Genomic DNA, 15,883 nt, shown 5'->3' with positions numbered 1-15,883 from the left:
ATATGCTGTTTGGGTGCCAAGGCAGGCAAAATGCATAAAGAAAAAGCAATGAGCTCAGAATGCACAAAACAACATAAGGACACAAAATTTGATTCTTCGAAAGTAGATCTAAATGAGAGAGAAAATGTTTATAGTGAGTACAAAGAAAAGCTTCAGTAATAGAGTCAGGCAGTTGTGGAGAACATTATGTGTTGGTATGCAGTATATGGTATATAGGCGGTGTACAGGTACACAACAACAAAAAAAAAAAAAAAGGAAAAATTATGGTGTAACGTTGCTGAAAAAAAGGAAAAGCAATTCTATAAGACAAAATTGGGGCTGTAAAGTCCTAGTTACATAACAAAGGGAAATTGCATAAATTCAAAAGAAATGAATGAATTTTCAGGAACACACATGCAAAAAAGATAGTTAAAGGGAAGAATATGCAAGAAATAATGACTATAATCCTCTGACATGGTCAAAAGACTTCATTTACCAGGGGAAGATTGATTTACATTGTTTTGAGTATCCCTTATATGCTTGGCAGTTAATGCATGGCAAATATTGTATGAAAGTCTAGTTAAAACTCACAATAGTATTGTGTTTGGGGAATTTATTATTATTCTTAAGTCAAGCATTTACTAATTCAGTAGATCCATAGTATACAATCACCATTCTCAAAGAAATTTTAAATATTTTAACAGCTTTTAGTTATATTTATGTGAGTTCACATCTTATTGGTTCAATAAAGTGCCTGTTTACTACCAAGTTGGAGAAAGACAGTATCTCAATGTACTTTTCTGTGTTCCTACATAGCCGATAGAGAGAAGGGGTAATAACTGAATTGTCAACCCAAAGGGCATTGTTGCTCTTATGTACTAACAGTTGTACATATTTGGGAAGAGAAGCTATATTTAAAGTGACGATTCCTGAGATCAACTTGCCCTTTCTCACTTTATTCAGATAAATTTATAAAGCAACTTTGATAGGGCAAAGATTCTCACTGTACATGCATTTATTTCTTTCAACGTAGAAAGCATTCTTAAATTTCATAAGTGAAAATCAGGAGGAGAAAAGCAAAGATAATATGATTGACAGTGATGAGAAATTGTCTTCTCTCCATTCTCCCATGATAGCTAAGCCTCTTGCTCAACTTGATCATTCTTGTTGGTATGAAAAGTAAACTTAAGACATAGCTATATAGGACAATGCATGGCTCCTCACAAGCCCTGCCTGCTGCCTATCATCATTTTACAGGAATGATGCTATTTAGCCAGGTCCTCTAGAAGCTTATTTTGCATTTCCCTGTGCCTCAGTTTTCTCAGCAGCAAACTGCGCTAAGATATTCTTGAAGTGAAAGACTACCTGGAGATAAGTGCTGTTCTTAACGACCTTAAATAATTTTTCAAAAGGAGTTCCATGGAAATATGGAGAAATTAATAAGGTTCAGTAAGACTGATTTGACTCTTTTTTTAAAGATAAATAAGAGAACTTTCAGGGTTTTTTTCCTCCTTATGAATCTGATACTCATTGAGAAAGAGATTGATGATTGAAAATTATTTTATTTCTAATTTGACAAATTTTATTAGTGGCAAGTGATATTCAAATCCACTTAAGTATGCTTATGAAACATCTTATAAAATGAAAAAAAAATCTTGAATTTTTTCTTAAAAGGGAAATGTTATACTTGTTTTGAGTTCTTTTGAACCAGACTATTTCTGTTTGATACTACTCCTTGGAATGTTCTATTTTGTACAAAAATATTTCTCTGGCATAAAAGAGACAACTTTAGTTGAAGTCATCATTAGAGTTAAGTGAAGAGGAATCAAAAATTTGCTTATTTCATCAATTACCTACCTCATTCTTTATATACTTTTTCTGCTATTGGTTGAATTGTTTTCTAAATTTATTGATTCATGCTAACATGCTTAGATTTCTATGTTCTTGAGAAGTAAATTGAATTGAGTCTTTATAGCATTAGTCTCCAAAGTCATATGTACTCAGCCATGATACACTGGGAAGCAAATAAAGTCATTAGAACATATTTATATTATTCTGTAATTCTCAAATGTTATTATATATGTATAATAATATTTATATTATATCGGTATAACTTTATAAAATATATGAACAAAGGTATTCAATATTTATATAGAATTTTTGAATAAATATATTTTATTCTTAATACACATACACATACAAAGAGCATATATTCTATGCCTTTACATATATAGACCATATATTTTAGAGTTACACTATCTATTAGAGCAGCCATTAGCCAGAGATGCTGTTGACACTTGAAATGTAGCTGTGATCTATTGAAATAAGAGCATTATGGATATGTTTGGTTACATTATACTATTAAAATTAATTTCACCTGTTTACTTTTTAAAAGTCTGCTAGATAATTTAAAATTATATAAATGGCTTACATATTTTTATTGGAAAGAACTTTCCTAAAAATATATTGTTTAAACAATTCCATATATTATATGTATATAAAATATACACTGGAAGATGGTTTTCAAAACTTTCTAGGAATATGCCTACATGATCAAATCACTGTTATACAGTACCATAAAATTTAGCTCAATTAAAATATTAAAATAATTTATTAGTTAGAAATAATATATTAATTAATTTATGTATTTATGATTATCGTGTTGGATACATTATATTCTCTATGACTCTCCATTTCTAAGAATTGCCTTCTCTCTTTCAACTCTGTAAATGTGGATTTCTGGAAGTTGTGCTATTAATTTTCCTCTCTAGTCACAAATAATTGCAACTGATTCAAATTAGGTCAATTAGAATATTTCTAAATTTTGAAATTGAGTCAGAGAACCCTATTCTGTTTAGTTGACCAACATGTGAAACTTAAGAAGCTCAAGAACATGTTGTGAGCATGTGTGTTCTCTCCTATGGAAAGATTCAGGCTGCTATAAAAGACATTAATGAAGAATAAAAGAAGCAGAGATGAGATAGGAAGAGAATATCTTTTTCTGCATGATTCTGAGGGCTACCTACATTTCATGCTCATTAGGTTTGATAACATATCTCAGTGTCCTTATAACACATTTTGAGTTTCTGTTACTTGAAATAAAATTGTTTTAATTAATGTAGTCATCAGGAGCACAGAGAAACCTCATTTTATTAATGCTTCATTTCTTAGGTGATTTAAATATTGTGGTGACAAAGCTCAGTTTACTTCTTGATTGTGGAAGGAACAGAACACAGACATTTTATTTTAATCTTTTAAAAAATAGTTTTTTTCTGATTTATAAGAAATATGTATGTTGAGTAGGAAAGCAGATGTACAAAATGCAGGAAAATGTAAAAAATTAAATTAATATCACCTGATATTCTATCATTCCAAAAAGCCTTTATTAACAGAGTATTTTATTTTATATGACTTTTGTACATTTAAAATCTATGTATCATTTTTTTCCCAAAATTTATGTAATGCTAGATAGTCATATTCTAGTTAGTATTTATTTCCTGTTTAATATTATATCATAAACTTTATTATTACATGAAAAGTTTATCCAAATATGCTTTTTAAATAATAGCATTAATTGCATAGTATGGGTACATTATATTTTATTTGCCAATCCTGTAAGTTCTTTAAGCTTTTTTCAATTACTACTAATAAAAGTAATGCTGAAATAAATACATATTCTTTCCCATATGTTTTTGACTGAATCTCTGGATATTTCTATAGGATAAGATACAATATGGATCAAAAAAGTTTGACCATCTTAACTTACTAATTTGTGTTGCAAAGTTCCTTATGAAAAAGTTTATAACAAATTAAGATTCTCAACAGCATTGTTTGAGTGCTCATCTTACCTGTATGGGATATATTTTAAAAATTGCCTAAATACTACCTTATCGTTTGTTATCAGTAAACATATAATTTAATAAATCTATACAGGTACCAACAGAAGATTTTTAAAATGAAATACATTTATAAAATCAAATAATTTATTTAGATTTCAGAATGTGTACAAAACACGACCTCAGAAAAATCAAATAGTGATAAACTGTAAAATATCACAGAGATATGGAAATTAAGGTAGTTTAAGTTGTAGAGATGAGTATGTAAAGAATTTTAAAATTATATGCAAATTTGTAATAGTCAAACAATTAAGAATCACAGGGTAGAAAAATGATGTATTAAAGAAGTAGAAAAAATATAAAGAGGAAAATGAGTGTCCAAGTATGGTTTTGAAATACTAGGTGTAGATCAAGAGGTACATAATGGAAGAAGGAGGGACATCTGAAATTGAGGCTACAACAACTGGGAAATATTTCGATAACAGAAAAAAATAATTGCCATCTTTATTTTCCTGTGCACCATACTGCCCAACATTTCTTTGATAATTGCCTTAAGCTTGTCTTTGCCTTTGTTAACACATTTAAATGAATTCTCCTAACTCAAAAAGGTGATAGATATAAGTGAAATAATAGGCAGCCATAGAGATTAAGCAGAGGGTTTTACTTATTAGACGATTGCTCTCTTGCAAAACAGGTTTCATTATTTGAAACTGATTTGTCTATTTTCCTCCTTTGATATGTTATTTAAAAAAGTTATACAAATTAAGGTATTGCTTCTCTTCTAATTTTCTAAAATTTTGCTGATGCAGAGAAAATGCTCCAGGGTTAATAAGTTAATCTTTTATCATATAGAACTTGATATATATTTTGTGATAATGTTTCAAAATGTTCCTTAAAACACTTTATTAATAATAGTCAATGTCTTTACATTTTAGGTAGGTCAAATATACTTGACATGATGGTTGAATTTCATTAAAAGGTAAAAAATATTAATCTTTCAAGTTTAAGAAACACTTTTTTTTTCTTATAAAAGGACATTTGGGAGGGGGAGTTTGAAATGCATGAAAATATAGCACATTTGATTTAAGAGGAAATGTCTAACTATGTTTTATATTAAATGTGTGTCTTTTAGAAGATAAACTCTTGAGAGTAAATAGGCATTTACTACCTCAGCCCAGATTCCCCCAAAGCAGTGCTGAGACAAAGTTTTGCATGCAGGTAGTTTATTTGGGAACAGGATCTCACAGGGCAGGAATGACTGACAAGCGTATGCAGTGTGACCTTCAAAGGAGACTAAAAAATGTGTTTTAGAACTCTTTGACTAAAAGGAGGGCATGTATCCATCAGCTCCTGACCCCCAATGGTCACGCATGGCCATAACTCAACCATATTTCTAGGTTACATGTATATGAGGGCTAAATGAGTTCCCATGAGCATCCCACACTTTACCAGTAGAGAAATTCTCCTTTTGGAAGTGGTAGGTAGACATCAGTGGTCTGTGGTGAGGTGCTTTAGGTTACACCTGTGTGAGAGTGGTTACAGCCTCCACAGGCTTAGTTACTACAGCGCGAGTAAGGGGTGAGACGTATAGGAAGTCCAGCCCTCGCAGCACTCAGATCTATTCACACTCTCTATAAATCCACAGGATTATTTGAAAAAGTAATATTTTTAGCAGTACAGCTTGTCCCGAGGCCATAATAGATATTTATTTACCTCTTCAACCATCCATTCTAGATTTGTCTCATCCTTAGAATTTCAACTTGTCTAGGTTGCTTGCCTAATAAAATGATCCTTCAGCCCTGAAGGAACTGAATTTTTAAATGAATCATTTTATTGTACTCTAATGATGGGCAATTATCATAGTTATTACTGAGCACAGAAGTACCAAGAGATACCTCTCACAGACATACTCCTCACTGCCTCCACTATGTAGTGGCAATCCTTGCTCTTTGTGGTCAATATTCCTCTAGTATTGTTAACTCTCTTCCTTCTTTCTTTTTTTTTTTGGGGGGGGGGGTCAGTTGGTCCTTTGACATGAGGATCCCAAAACAATAGTCATTAGCTTCAAGTTCAGTAGAACTTGTACTGTATTCTTTGGTGGAAGGACCTCTTTTTTCCACTAGGAACTCTAATCTAGTGTTGCAGGAATAGGAAACACAAATTCTGCAACTGTGTTAATGGAAATATTAAAAATAAGGGCCAATTATATTTCAACCTCTTGGTTTATGGATCCATATATTTGCATTATTGGGATACAGCATCAGGTTTTGGTTTTGATTCACCACATTAACTTATTCTGGAGAAAAGGACACTGACCCCATAGGATTTTATCCATAAGCTGGCAACTTAGCTGAGCCTTGAACAGAATGTGGAATGTTTCTATTAGATTGAATGTTCTTGGAGGCAAGGTTTGCAATAAAATTGATGGATTCATTGTCATCTTTCCATTGTTCCAGCTTTTTTTCTTTTTGACATAAATAGGTTCCTTACCCTCATATACTACTGTGTAACATAAAATATGAATAAATAATGGTGCTGAAACAGGTATTTTAGAAAGGGAAGACAGATCCATATTCCAGAGTAGATATTATCCTCCAAGATATTAAAGGTCAGATGTAGTCAAAGTGCCAAAATATGGATAGCTATTTTCCTTGAGGGATATTGCCACACTGAAGGCTCGGTGTCATTTCTGCTGCTGATAAGTTGGTTATTTAGCAGTGGCAATAATCTAATCAGCCTTGGAGAGAGGGAACCCATGCTATTGGATCCATACATAACTCCTTACCTTCTCCATGGCTCATTTCTCCAGCATTGGGTTGCTGAGGAGGAAGGTTGGCTGATGTTGCTTAGACATGCAATCCTGCTCGTTTGAATGCTTAGTGCTTCCTCTGCAAAGAATACTTTCTTGGGGTCTTATTGAGGGACATGGAAATCTGCATATGGAGTTAATGACCAAGTGTGCTGTTCACAACTTTGCTAGTAGGTTTTCTCTTCATCACTGTCATTTAGAGTCATTCCTGAATGGGAATATAGTATAGCAGCAGTCAATTTGTCATCAGTACCAATATCAATTCATCAGTAAATTAGATTCAAGTATTTTTTTTTTCTTGGCCAATTAGTTCTAGAGCACTTCTCCAAAAAGGCCAAGTGTATATCAGAGTTAGCTGAAATGGTGTGTGGGCCTTTCTTTTTGCAATTTACTTGCATCTTATGGATCTACTCAGGCACCATCCTGAATGTGTCATTTCTATCATGCAATTGATTTCTGCCTGCTATATGACATGATGGGCAGCTCCAATCCACAGTCACTTAGTATCCCTGATCAAGTCTTAAGTCCCCGTTAGGGCTCCGTAGTATGGTAGGAGCTGTTTCTCAAGGGCTGGCAGTTCTATACCACAGAAAACATGGCTTTACTGCAAAATCCTCAGAGTTTGTGCAGCAGCTATTCTTTTGTGATTTGACAAAGATTCCGCAAAGCCTGTGTGTGTGTGGGGGGGGGGGGGTGGATATCTATCTATCTATCTATCTATCTATCTATCTATCTATCTATCTATGGATACTTTTAGCATCATCAAATCTGCTAGCTCACATGACCTGTGTCAGGACTGTTTGCACCCAGGTTTAGCCTTCCTGCAGGACATCCTATTGCTTTGGAAACTATTCAAAAACAGTCAGCATTGTAAGATACTTAATAAATAGGTAAAAAAGAATTTTTATATTTCCTCCAAATGTCAAAAAGGGCCATCAATTTATGTGCTTCTTTTTTCGACAATCCAGCAACTTGTCTTTTTAAAAATTTTTATATTTTAAGTTTTCTCAGTTATAGTTGACATATGATATTATATTGATTTCAAGTGTACAACATAGTGATTAGACATTTATATAACTTACAAGGATATCACCCCAATAAATCCAGTACTCATCTGATACCATACGTAGTTATTACAATACTACTGACTGTATTCCCCATGACTATTTTGTAAGTACCAATTTGTACATCTGAATCCCCTATCCCCTTATTCACCCCTAAATTACACAGCCATCAAAATATTGTCGGTATCTATGAGCTATTTTCTTTTTTGTTTGTTTGTTTATCCTGTTCATAGATTCCACAGATAAGTGAAATCATATGACATTTTCTTTCTCTGTCTGTCTGATTTACTCTACTCGGCACAGTGCCTTCTGGGTCTATCCATATTGTTTCAGATGGCAAGATTTCATTCCTTTTTTATGACTGAGTAATATTCCATTGTATATATGTACCACCTTTTTTTTTAGTCTCTCCATCTGCTGATGCACACCCAGGTTCATTCCATTGCTGCTTTTAAGATTCTCTTCTTTTCTTTAAACTTTGGCATTTTAATTATGATGTGTCTTAGTGTGAGCCTCTCTAGGTTCATCTTTTTGGGACTTTTTGTGCTTCTTGGGCTTAAATGTCTATTTCCTTTGCCAGGTTAGGGTAGTTTCTTGTCATTATTTCTTCAAATGGTTTTTCAATTCCTTGCTTTCTCTTCTCCTTGTGGTATGCCCATGATGCAAATGTTGGTAAGCTTGATGTTGTCCCAGAGGCCCCTGAAACTATCCTCATTTTTTTGGATTCTTTTTCTTATTGCTGTTCTGATTGGGTGTTTTTTGCTACCTTATCTTCCAAATTGCTGATTCAATTATCTGCTTCATCTAATATATTGGTGATTCCCTCCAATGTTTTCTTTATTTCAGTTATTGCGTTTTTCATTTCTGACTGGCGTTTTTAAATTTTTTCTATCTCCGTTTTTATGTTTCCTATCTCTTTGTTAAAGTTCTCACTGAGATCACTGAACACTCTTATAACCAGTGTTGTGAATTCTGCATCTGGTAGATTGCTTGTCTCCATTTTGTTTAGTTCTTTTTCTGGAGTTTTGTTCTGTTATTTCACTTGAGACATTGTTGTCTCTCTATTTTGGCTATCTCCCTGTGTTTGTTTTGGTACATTTGGTAGAGTTGCTGGGTATCCTGGTAGAGTGGCCTTATGTGGCAGGTGTCCTCTGTGGCCTAATGGTGCAGTCTCCCTGGTCACCTGAGCCAGGTGCTCCCTGTGTGGGTTGTATGTGCCCTCCTGTTGTAGTTGAGCCTTGGTTGCTGTTTGCCTGTCAATTGGAGGGATTGACTTTCTGGTTGATTGGTTGTGAGGACTGGCTTTGACGACAGCAAAGGAGCTGTTGTTCAGGGGCTGACTCTACAGAGCAGGATTTACTTTAGTAGAGCTCTGGTGCCTGCCCAGTCTGCACTTTTGGTGTGTGATCTGTGGAGGTAGCCAGGTAGTGCTCAGGCATGGTTCAAACCTGGCCACCAGGGTTTCTGCCTCAATGCTGTCTGAGATGGGTTGCACTTCAGGCCAAGTTCAGCCACTGTCTGTGCCCTGCCTAGGGCCACCTTTCATGAGCCACAAAGTGATCTGCAGATGTCTTCTACCCATTGTGTGGTTGGAGGTATCTGGGAGAGGCTAAGCTGCAAACTAAGGCAGTTGCCACTAGTGCCAGGCTTGGGGCAACTTAGTAAGAGGCATGAGGCTTGCTGAGGCCAGATGCTGCTTGTTTGGGACTTGTAAACCTTAGAGATATTTTATGAAAGTATGTAGCATGAGCCAAGAGAGGTCGTTTGTATGGAAAACCACTGGAAGTGACTTGGGAGGACCCAAGTTGGGTGGGGCGGGTCTCAGGGAATCACCAGGGCAGGGTGACCAGTTATGGTGCCCACTCAAGTCTGCAAGCTGGGTGCTCAGAGGGCCTAACAAAGGAACAAAGTCCTTCGTGAGCCTTTTAAGAGAAATGCTTGGAATTCTAATCTCCCTCCATCTCACTCAAGCACAATCACCGTTGGTTTTCACAACTAGAATTTGTGGGGATTTCTCTTTCTGGCACTAGTGCTCTGGGATGAGAATCCCAGTGTGGGGCTAGGACCCCTTGATCCTCAAGGTGTACTTCTATCGCCGAATTATCTCTTTTGATTTTTAACTACCACATGTTGGTGTGAAACCAGCACATTCTTTTTTATGTTCTTACTGGATTTCTGTTCAGCTAGACTGCAGATGATTATTAATAATGATTATTCTGTAGTTTAGTTGTAATTTTGATGTGGTCATGAGAGGGGCAAGTACAGTGTTCACCTACTCCACCATCTTGACTGGAACTCTGCCACTTGTTTTTATCTTAAATAGAATGTCTCAGTGTTCTCCTGACCGCAGGATACTTATAAACTTTACAATACAGTAAACCTCTGAATCATTATGATATTTATCTTCTACTCTCTGATAATTCTGTTTTACCAGATTACTCACTGCTCTTCAGTTCCAATTAACAGTATTTCACAGTCAATTATATACTGAGACCGATGCATTAACAACTGACTCATCAGTGAGAATTTTGGACCATTGTGATGTGTATTTGGGCCAAAATTCTCTTTATTATTTGTTCTTTATAAACCCCTTCACAAATCAGAGGAACCATGATGGAGTTTTATGTCCTCTGGTATATGTGTCTTAAAAGCTTTGAGTATTACTGATGGTGAGACTGCAAATTGATACAACCACTATGGAAAACTGTATGGAAGTTTTTCAAAAAACTAAGAATTGATCTGCCATATGATCCAGCAGTCCTTCTACTGGGTATTTACCCCAAAGAATCAAAAACTCACGTCCAAAAAGATATGTGCACACCAGTGTTTATAGCAGCATTCATTATTCACAGTGGCAAGGACATGAAAGCAACCAAAGTGCCCTGTGATAGATGATTGGCTAAAGAAGCTGTGGTACATATATACAATGGAATATTACTCAACTATAAGAGATGAAATATTGCCATTTGTGACAACATGGATGAACCTGAGATAATCATGCTAAGCAAAACAAGCCAGACAGACAAAGTTGAAAACCACATGATATCACTTATAAGTGGGATATAAACCTAAAAGCAACAAATGAACAGGACAAACAAACAGAGACTCATTCTCATGGACTAGTGGTTATCAGAGGGTAGCAAGAAAGGGTAGGGGAATGTAGATGCGGTAAAAGGGGTCAAATATGTGGTGACATTAAAGAATTAAAAATAAATAAATTAAACAATAAAAAAATATTTGTGGGGAAAAAAACTTTGAGTATTATCCTTTCCCTTGTATGGAGTCAAAGGTCTCTTTAGGAAATTAAAGAAATGTTCATCACATGTGCTTGTAGAGGATTTTTCTCAAAGGAATTTAGCTTCCTCTTTATTATGAAATTGTGTTCCTCCTAAATTTTTCTGTTAAAATCCTAACCTCCAGTACTTCAGGATGTGACTGTGTTTGGAGATAAAGTCTTTAAAGAGGTAATTAAGTTAAACGAAGTCATTAGAGTGTGTCCTAATTCAATTTGACTGGTGTCCTTATAAGAAGAGAAAATTTGGATACAGGCAGGTACAGAGGGAAGGTCAGTGAAGACATAGGGAGAAGAAATCTGTCTATAAACCGAGGAGAAAAGCCTCAGAAGAAAATAATCTTGCTGATCCCTCAATCTTGGATATTTAGCCTTTAAAATTATGAGAAAATAAATTTTTGTTGTTTAAGCCACCCAGTTTGTGGTACTTTGTTATGGCAGCCCTAGCCAACTAATATACTCTTCAATTAATGCTCTCTGGTATGTAGACTCACTTAAATATGGAAATTGAGTCGGGGATTATAATTTTGCAATGTAGCAATTCATCTCATCCTTCTGTATTGCTTTGTTTGTATTGTTTTTAGGTTCATAAAGAAAAGCAACATCATAAACAGTTGTACATCCATATTGCCTCTTGAAGCACCATTATCTATTAGGTAAGAATTACCAATAATTTCTGTGGGTTATGATACTGTGCCACTCTGGCCTTACTGTCATTAAGTGCTGTACCTGGCCTCTGCCATTCTGGAATTTTATAATTCTCGTTGATACTAGTGAGCCCAGTGTGCAGCTTTTTCTACTGTCACTTCTTATCTACAGAGGTCATATCCACTAAGCTTTTCAAATATGTTAGTGCCTCGCTCGCTAGTACGTTTCTTATCTTTGTGCAGCTATGTTCCCTGGGTCTTCCCAGGGAATATAGTCAGGGATATGGGTTTTCCAGTCTCTCATAGTAAATTTATTTGAATATTTTTATTTCTGTAAGTCTTCTGATCCCTTTCTCAGTACTATTCCAAGGTAGTTGCATAATCTCTGTCTCATTTAATATAGACCCATCATTGGATCCAAGCTTCAAAGAGTCATCCCTATAGCACATTAGGACCAAAACCAGGTGACCTTACTAAGACACTGAACTCTGAGCCACATGCTTCTAACCAATAAAGTATCCTATATTCAGCCTTATATCCTGCTTTCTAACCCCACTGACCACCACCCAGTGTACTACCCTTAAGACCACTCACTCACACATGTATTCTTCTGCTTTCTGCTGGTGCATACTAGCAGTGCCTGCAATTCCTTCAATGCATAAGAAATTGCATTTCTGTTTGGACACTACTGAGCTCTAACCTGGTTTTTGGCCTGTAAACAATGAGGAAGTGTGAATATGTATTGTAAAGAGGACAAGCAAAATCTGGTTAGACATCTGCCTTAGAGTTTTTGCAGCATAGTTAAGAACTGGAAAGCTATTTTTCTTTATCAAGGGAGCTAAATCTGCTTCTACTGCTTCGAAGGATTCAGGGATATCTGTGAGTTCAATTAGAATTTTCCATCAAAAACTCTCCACTTCATTTTTACACAGCGATGCTTTTCTTGGTAGGACCCTAACTCTGACTTAGCAGACATACCAAGGCCATGTGTTTAATCCTTTCACAGCTCTGCCACCCTCACAGTAAAATCTCAGGGCTGTTTATGTAGAGTGTATCCTGTGGCTATAGCATATGCAGATCTCCTTAAACACTCTTCTAGAATCCTTTCATTTTAAGAATGCTTTCAATTCATAGTAAGTCAAACTGAGCTTGCCATTTCTTTTTTTATGGTTTCCAAAGCAAGCAATTAAAGGCAGCTAAGTCGTTTCCTTAAAATTACATATTGTAAAATGATATTCTGGTAGCCACATATACCAACACTTTAACTTTGCATCTGTACCTCATTCCAATCCGCCAAAGGTAAATTGTGACTAATCATGATGCTCTTGTATGCCAGGGTCCTACCATAGGTACCATCAGCTGTCTGACTGGAGCTTGATTCAAATTCCAAAACCCATTTTAAAGATCTGTTATATAGAACCAATTCAAGTAACAAATTTCTCAGCATGAGTCCCCAAGGAAGCAGAGCCAGAGACAAAAGATTACATGCAGGATATTGGAGTGAGAGATGGGAAAGTAAAACAGGGAAGGCAGGAAAGCTAAAATAAAGGTGCATTATTAAGTTGGCAGTCAGTATGAGAAACTGTGGGTTGATTCTGCTGCACTTTATGAAGTGTTTTATGAAACGTGTCTTAGAATGATCTTCCTGGGGGATGAAAAAAGGAAGCATTTATTCATTGGCTTTAATCTTGCATTGGTTAAAGATGACTCATGGGCATTCACTTGCCCCCACCTTCAGATCGGTCATGCATAAATGCTGAGCAGGTAACTGCAGACATCCCATATGTGGCATTAGAAAAATACCTAAAGTTTCACCTATGTAAAATTTATCAAAATTAGTAGAGACGGTTACTGAAACAGCTGCTGAAGTAAGAGGTGGGGTCAGGAGCATTTAACGTGGGGGCAAAGGAAGCCTCTGATATGTAGGCTAATAACTGGCTTTAACTGTGAAATGTTACACAGTCAAATGTTTTCTTTCTTTTTTTAATTATTGTTTGTGAGAAAGTCTTATACGACTTGACTTTTAACTATAGTATAGTCATTTTAGGTCTCTATTGTAAATGATAGAAAGAGTTGTTAAAATTACAGAATTCTGCAGTTTCCTTATATGTAAATTGTGTCAATTGGTTCCCGATTTGTTGGGTAAGTCTCATCATAGTGTTTTTTGTTCTTCCAATTTCTTGCAGCTGTGTTTGTCTTCAACTATATTTATCAATAGTTTGTGTCTAGTAGATATTACACAGTAGAGTGGTGCTGCTGTGGATAAAATATGTTGCACTATTTTACTCATAAATATTTGCCTGAATTGAATCAAAGCTCCTTAGCAACTACAGGCATATCTTGTTTTATTGTGCTTCACTTTATTGCACTTCACAGATAGTGCATTTTACAAATTGAGGGTTTGTGGCAACCATTCCACAAGCAGGTCCATCAGCACCTTTTTTTCCAACAGCATTTGCTCACTTCATGTCTCTGTGTCACATTTTGGTAATTCTCACAATATTTCAAACTTTTTCATTATTATATTTATTATGGTGATCTGTGATCCATAATCTTTGATGTTATTATTGTAATTGTTTTGGGGCTCTATGAATTGTGCCCACATAAGACAGCAAATGTAATTGATAAATGGGTGTGTTCTGACTGCTGCAGCAATCAGCTGTACCCCATCTCTCTTTCTCCTCAGGCTTCCCTACTGCCTGAGACATAAAAATATTGAAATTACACCAGTTTTTACCCTTACAATGCTCTCTAAGTATTCAAGAGAAAGGAAGATTCATATACCTCTTATTTTAAATCAAAAGCTAGAAATGTTTAAGCTTAGTGAGGAAGGTATATCAAAAGCCAAGATGGGTGAAAGCGAGGCCTCTTGTCATAAATAGACAAGTTGTGAATACAAAGGAAAACTTGTAGGAAATTAAAAGTGCTACCTCAGTGGACATGCAAATTATAAAAAAGTAAAACAGCCTTATTGCTAATATGGAAGAAAGGTTTTGTGGTCTGGATAGAAGATCAAACTAGCCACAATATTCCTTTAAGTCAAAGCCTAATCCAGACCAAAGCCCTAACTCTCTTCAATTCTATAAGGCTGAGAGGGTTGAAGAATCTACAGAAGGTTAAGTTTGAAGTTAGCAGAGGGTCAGTTCATGAGATTTGAAGAAAGAAACTGTCTCATTAAAATAAAAGTGCAAGGTGAAGCAGCAAGCGGTGATGTAGAAGCTTTGGCAAATTACACAGAAGACCTAGCTAAGATAATTAATGAAGGTGGCTACACTAAATAACAGATTTCCAATGTAGGCAAAACAGCCTTATGTTGGAAGAAAATGCCATCTAAGACTTTTATAGCAGAGAAGAGAAGTAAATGCCTGGCTTCAAAGCTTCAAAGGACAGGCTGACTCTCTTGTTAGGGATGATTGCAGCTGGTGACTTTAAGTTAAAGCAAATGCTCATTTACTATTCTGAAAGTGGTAGGACCCTTAAGAATTAGCTAAATCTACTCTGTCTGTGCCGTACAAATGGAGCAACAAAGCCTGGATAATAGCACATCTGTTTACAGCACACTTTGCTGAATATTTTGAGCTTGCTATTGAAACCTATTGCTCAAAAAGAAAAAATATATATATTTTCAAAATATTACTGCTCTTTGGCAATGTATCTGGTCACCCAAGAGTTCCGATGGAGATATATAATGCAATTCATGTTTTCATGCTTGATAACATAACTTCCATTCTACAGTCCATCAATCGAGGAGTAATTCTGACTTTCACATCTTATTATTTAAGAACTACATTTTGTAAGGCTATACCTGCTACAGATAGTGATTTTTCTCATGGATCTGAGCAAAGTAAATTAGAAACCTTCTGGAAAGGATTTGTCATTTTAGATTCCGTTAAGAATATTTATGATTTATGGGAAGAGGTCAAAATATCAACATTGAGAGTGTAAAAGAAGTTGATTCTAACCTTCATCGATGACTTTGAGAGGTTTAAGAATTCAGTGGAGAAGTTAACTGCAAATATGGTGGAAATAGAAAAAGAAGTAATATAGAAGTGAAGCCTGAAGATGTGATTGAATTGCTGCAATCTCATGATAAAACTTTAACAAATGAGGAGTTGTTTCTTATGAATGAGCAAAGAAAGTGACTTTTTGGGATCTACTCCTGGTGAAGATGCTGTGAAGATTGTCGAAGTGACAATCAAAAATTTAGACTATTTCATGAACTTAGTCAATAAAGCAGTGGAAGGATCTGAGAGGAT

General features: G+C 35.5%; 1 long non-coding RNA gene across 3 annotated transcripts in view; it reads left to right on the top strand.

Moving 5' to 3' along the window:
• LOC118601641 overlaps positions 1-15,883 on the top strand; it is a 153,259-nt gene that overhangs the window by 71,995 nt on the left and 65,381 nt on the right. For 2 of the 3 annotated variants that reach the window (XR_004950430.1, XR_004950428.1), the window contains one exon: positions 11,565-11,636. The exons of the other annotated variant lie outside the window; for it this stretch is intronic. This is a non-coding gene — a long non-coding RNA (uncharacterized LOC118601641). The remainder of the gene's footprint in view (positions 1-11,564; positions 11,637-15,883) is intronic. 3 annotated transcript variants of the gene reach the window in all.

Source organism: Rousettus aegyptiacus, unplaced genomic scaffold (genome assembly GCF_014176215.1).
Source record: "Rousettus aegyptiacus isolate mRouAeg1 unplaced genomic scaffold, mRouAeg1.p scaffold_m13_p_4, whole genome shotgun sequence".
In the NCBI taxonomy this organism is placed as follows: domain Eukaryota; kingdom Metazoa; phylum Chordata; class Mammalia; order Chiroptera; family Pteropodidae; genus Rousettus; species Rousettus aegyptiacus.
This window is presented reverse-complemented; position numbering and strand designations above follow the sequence as displayed.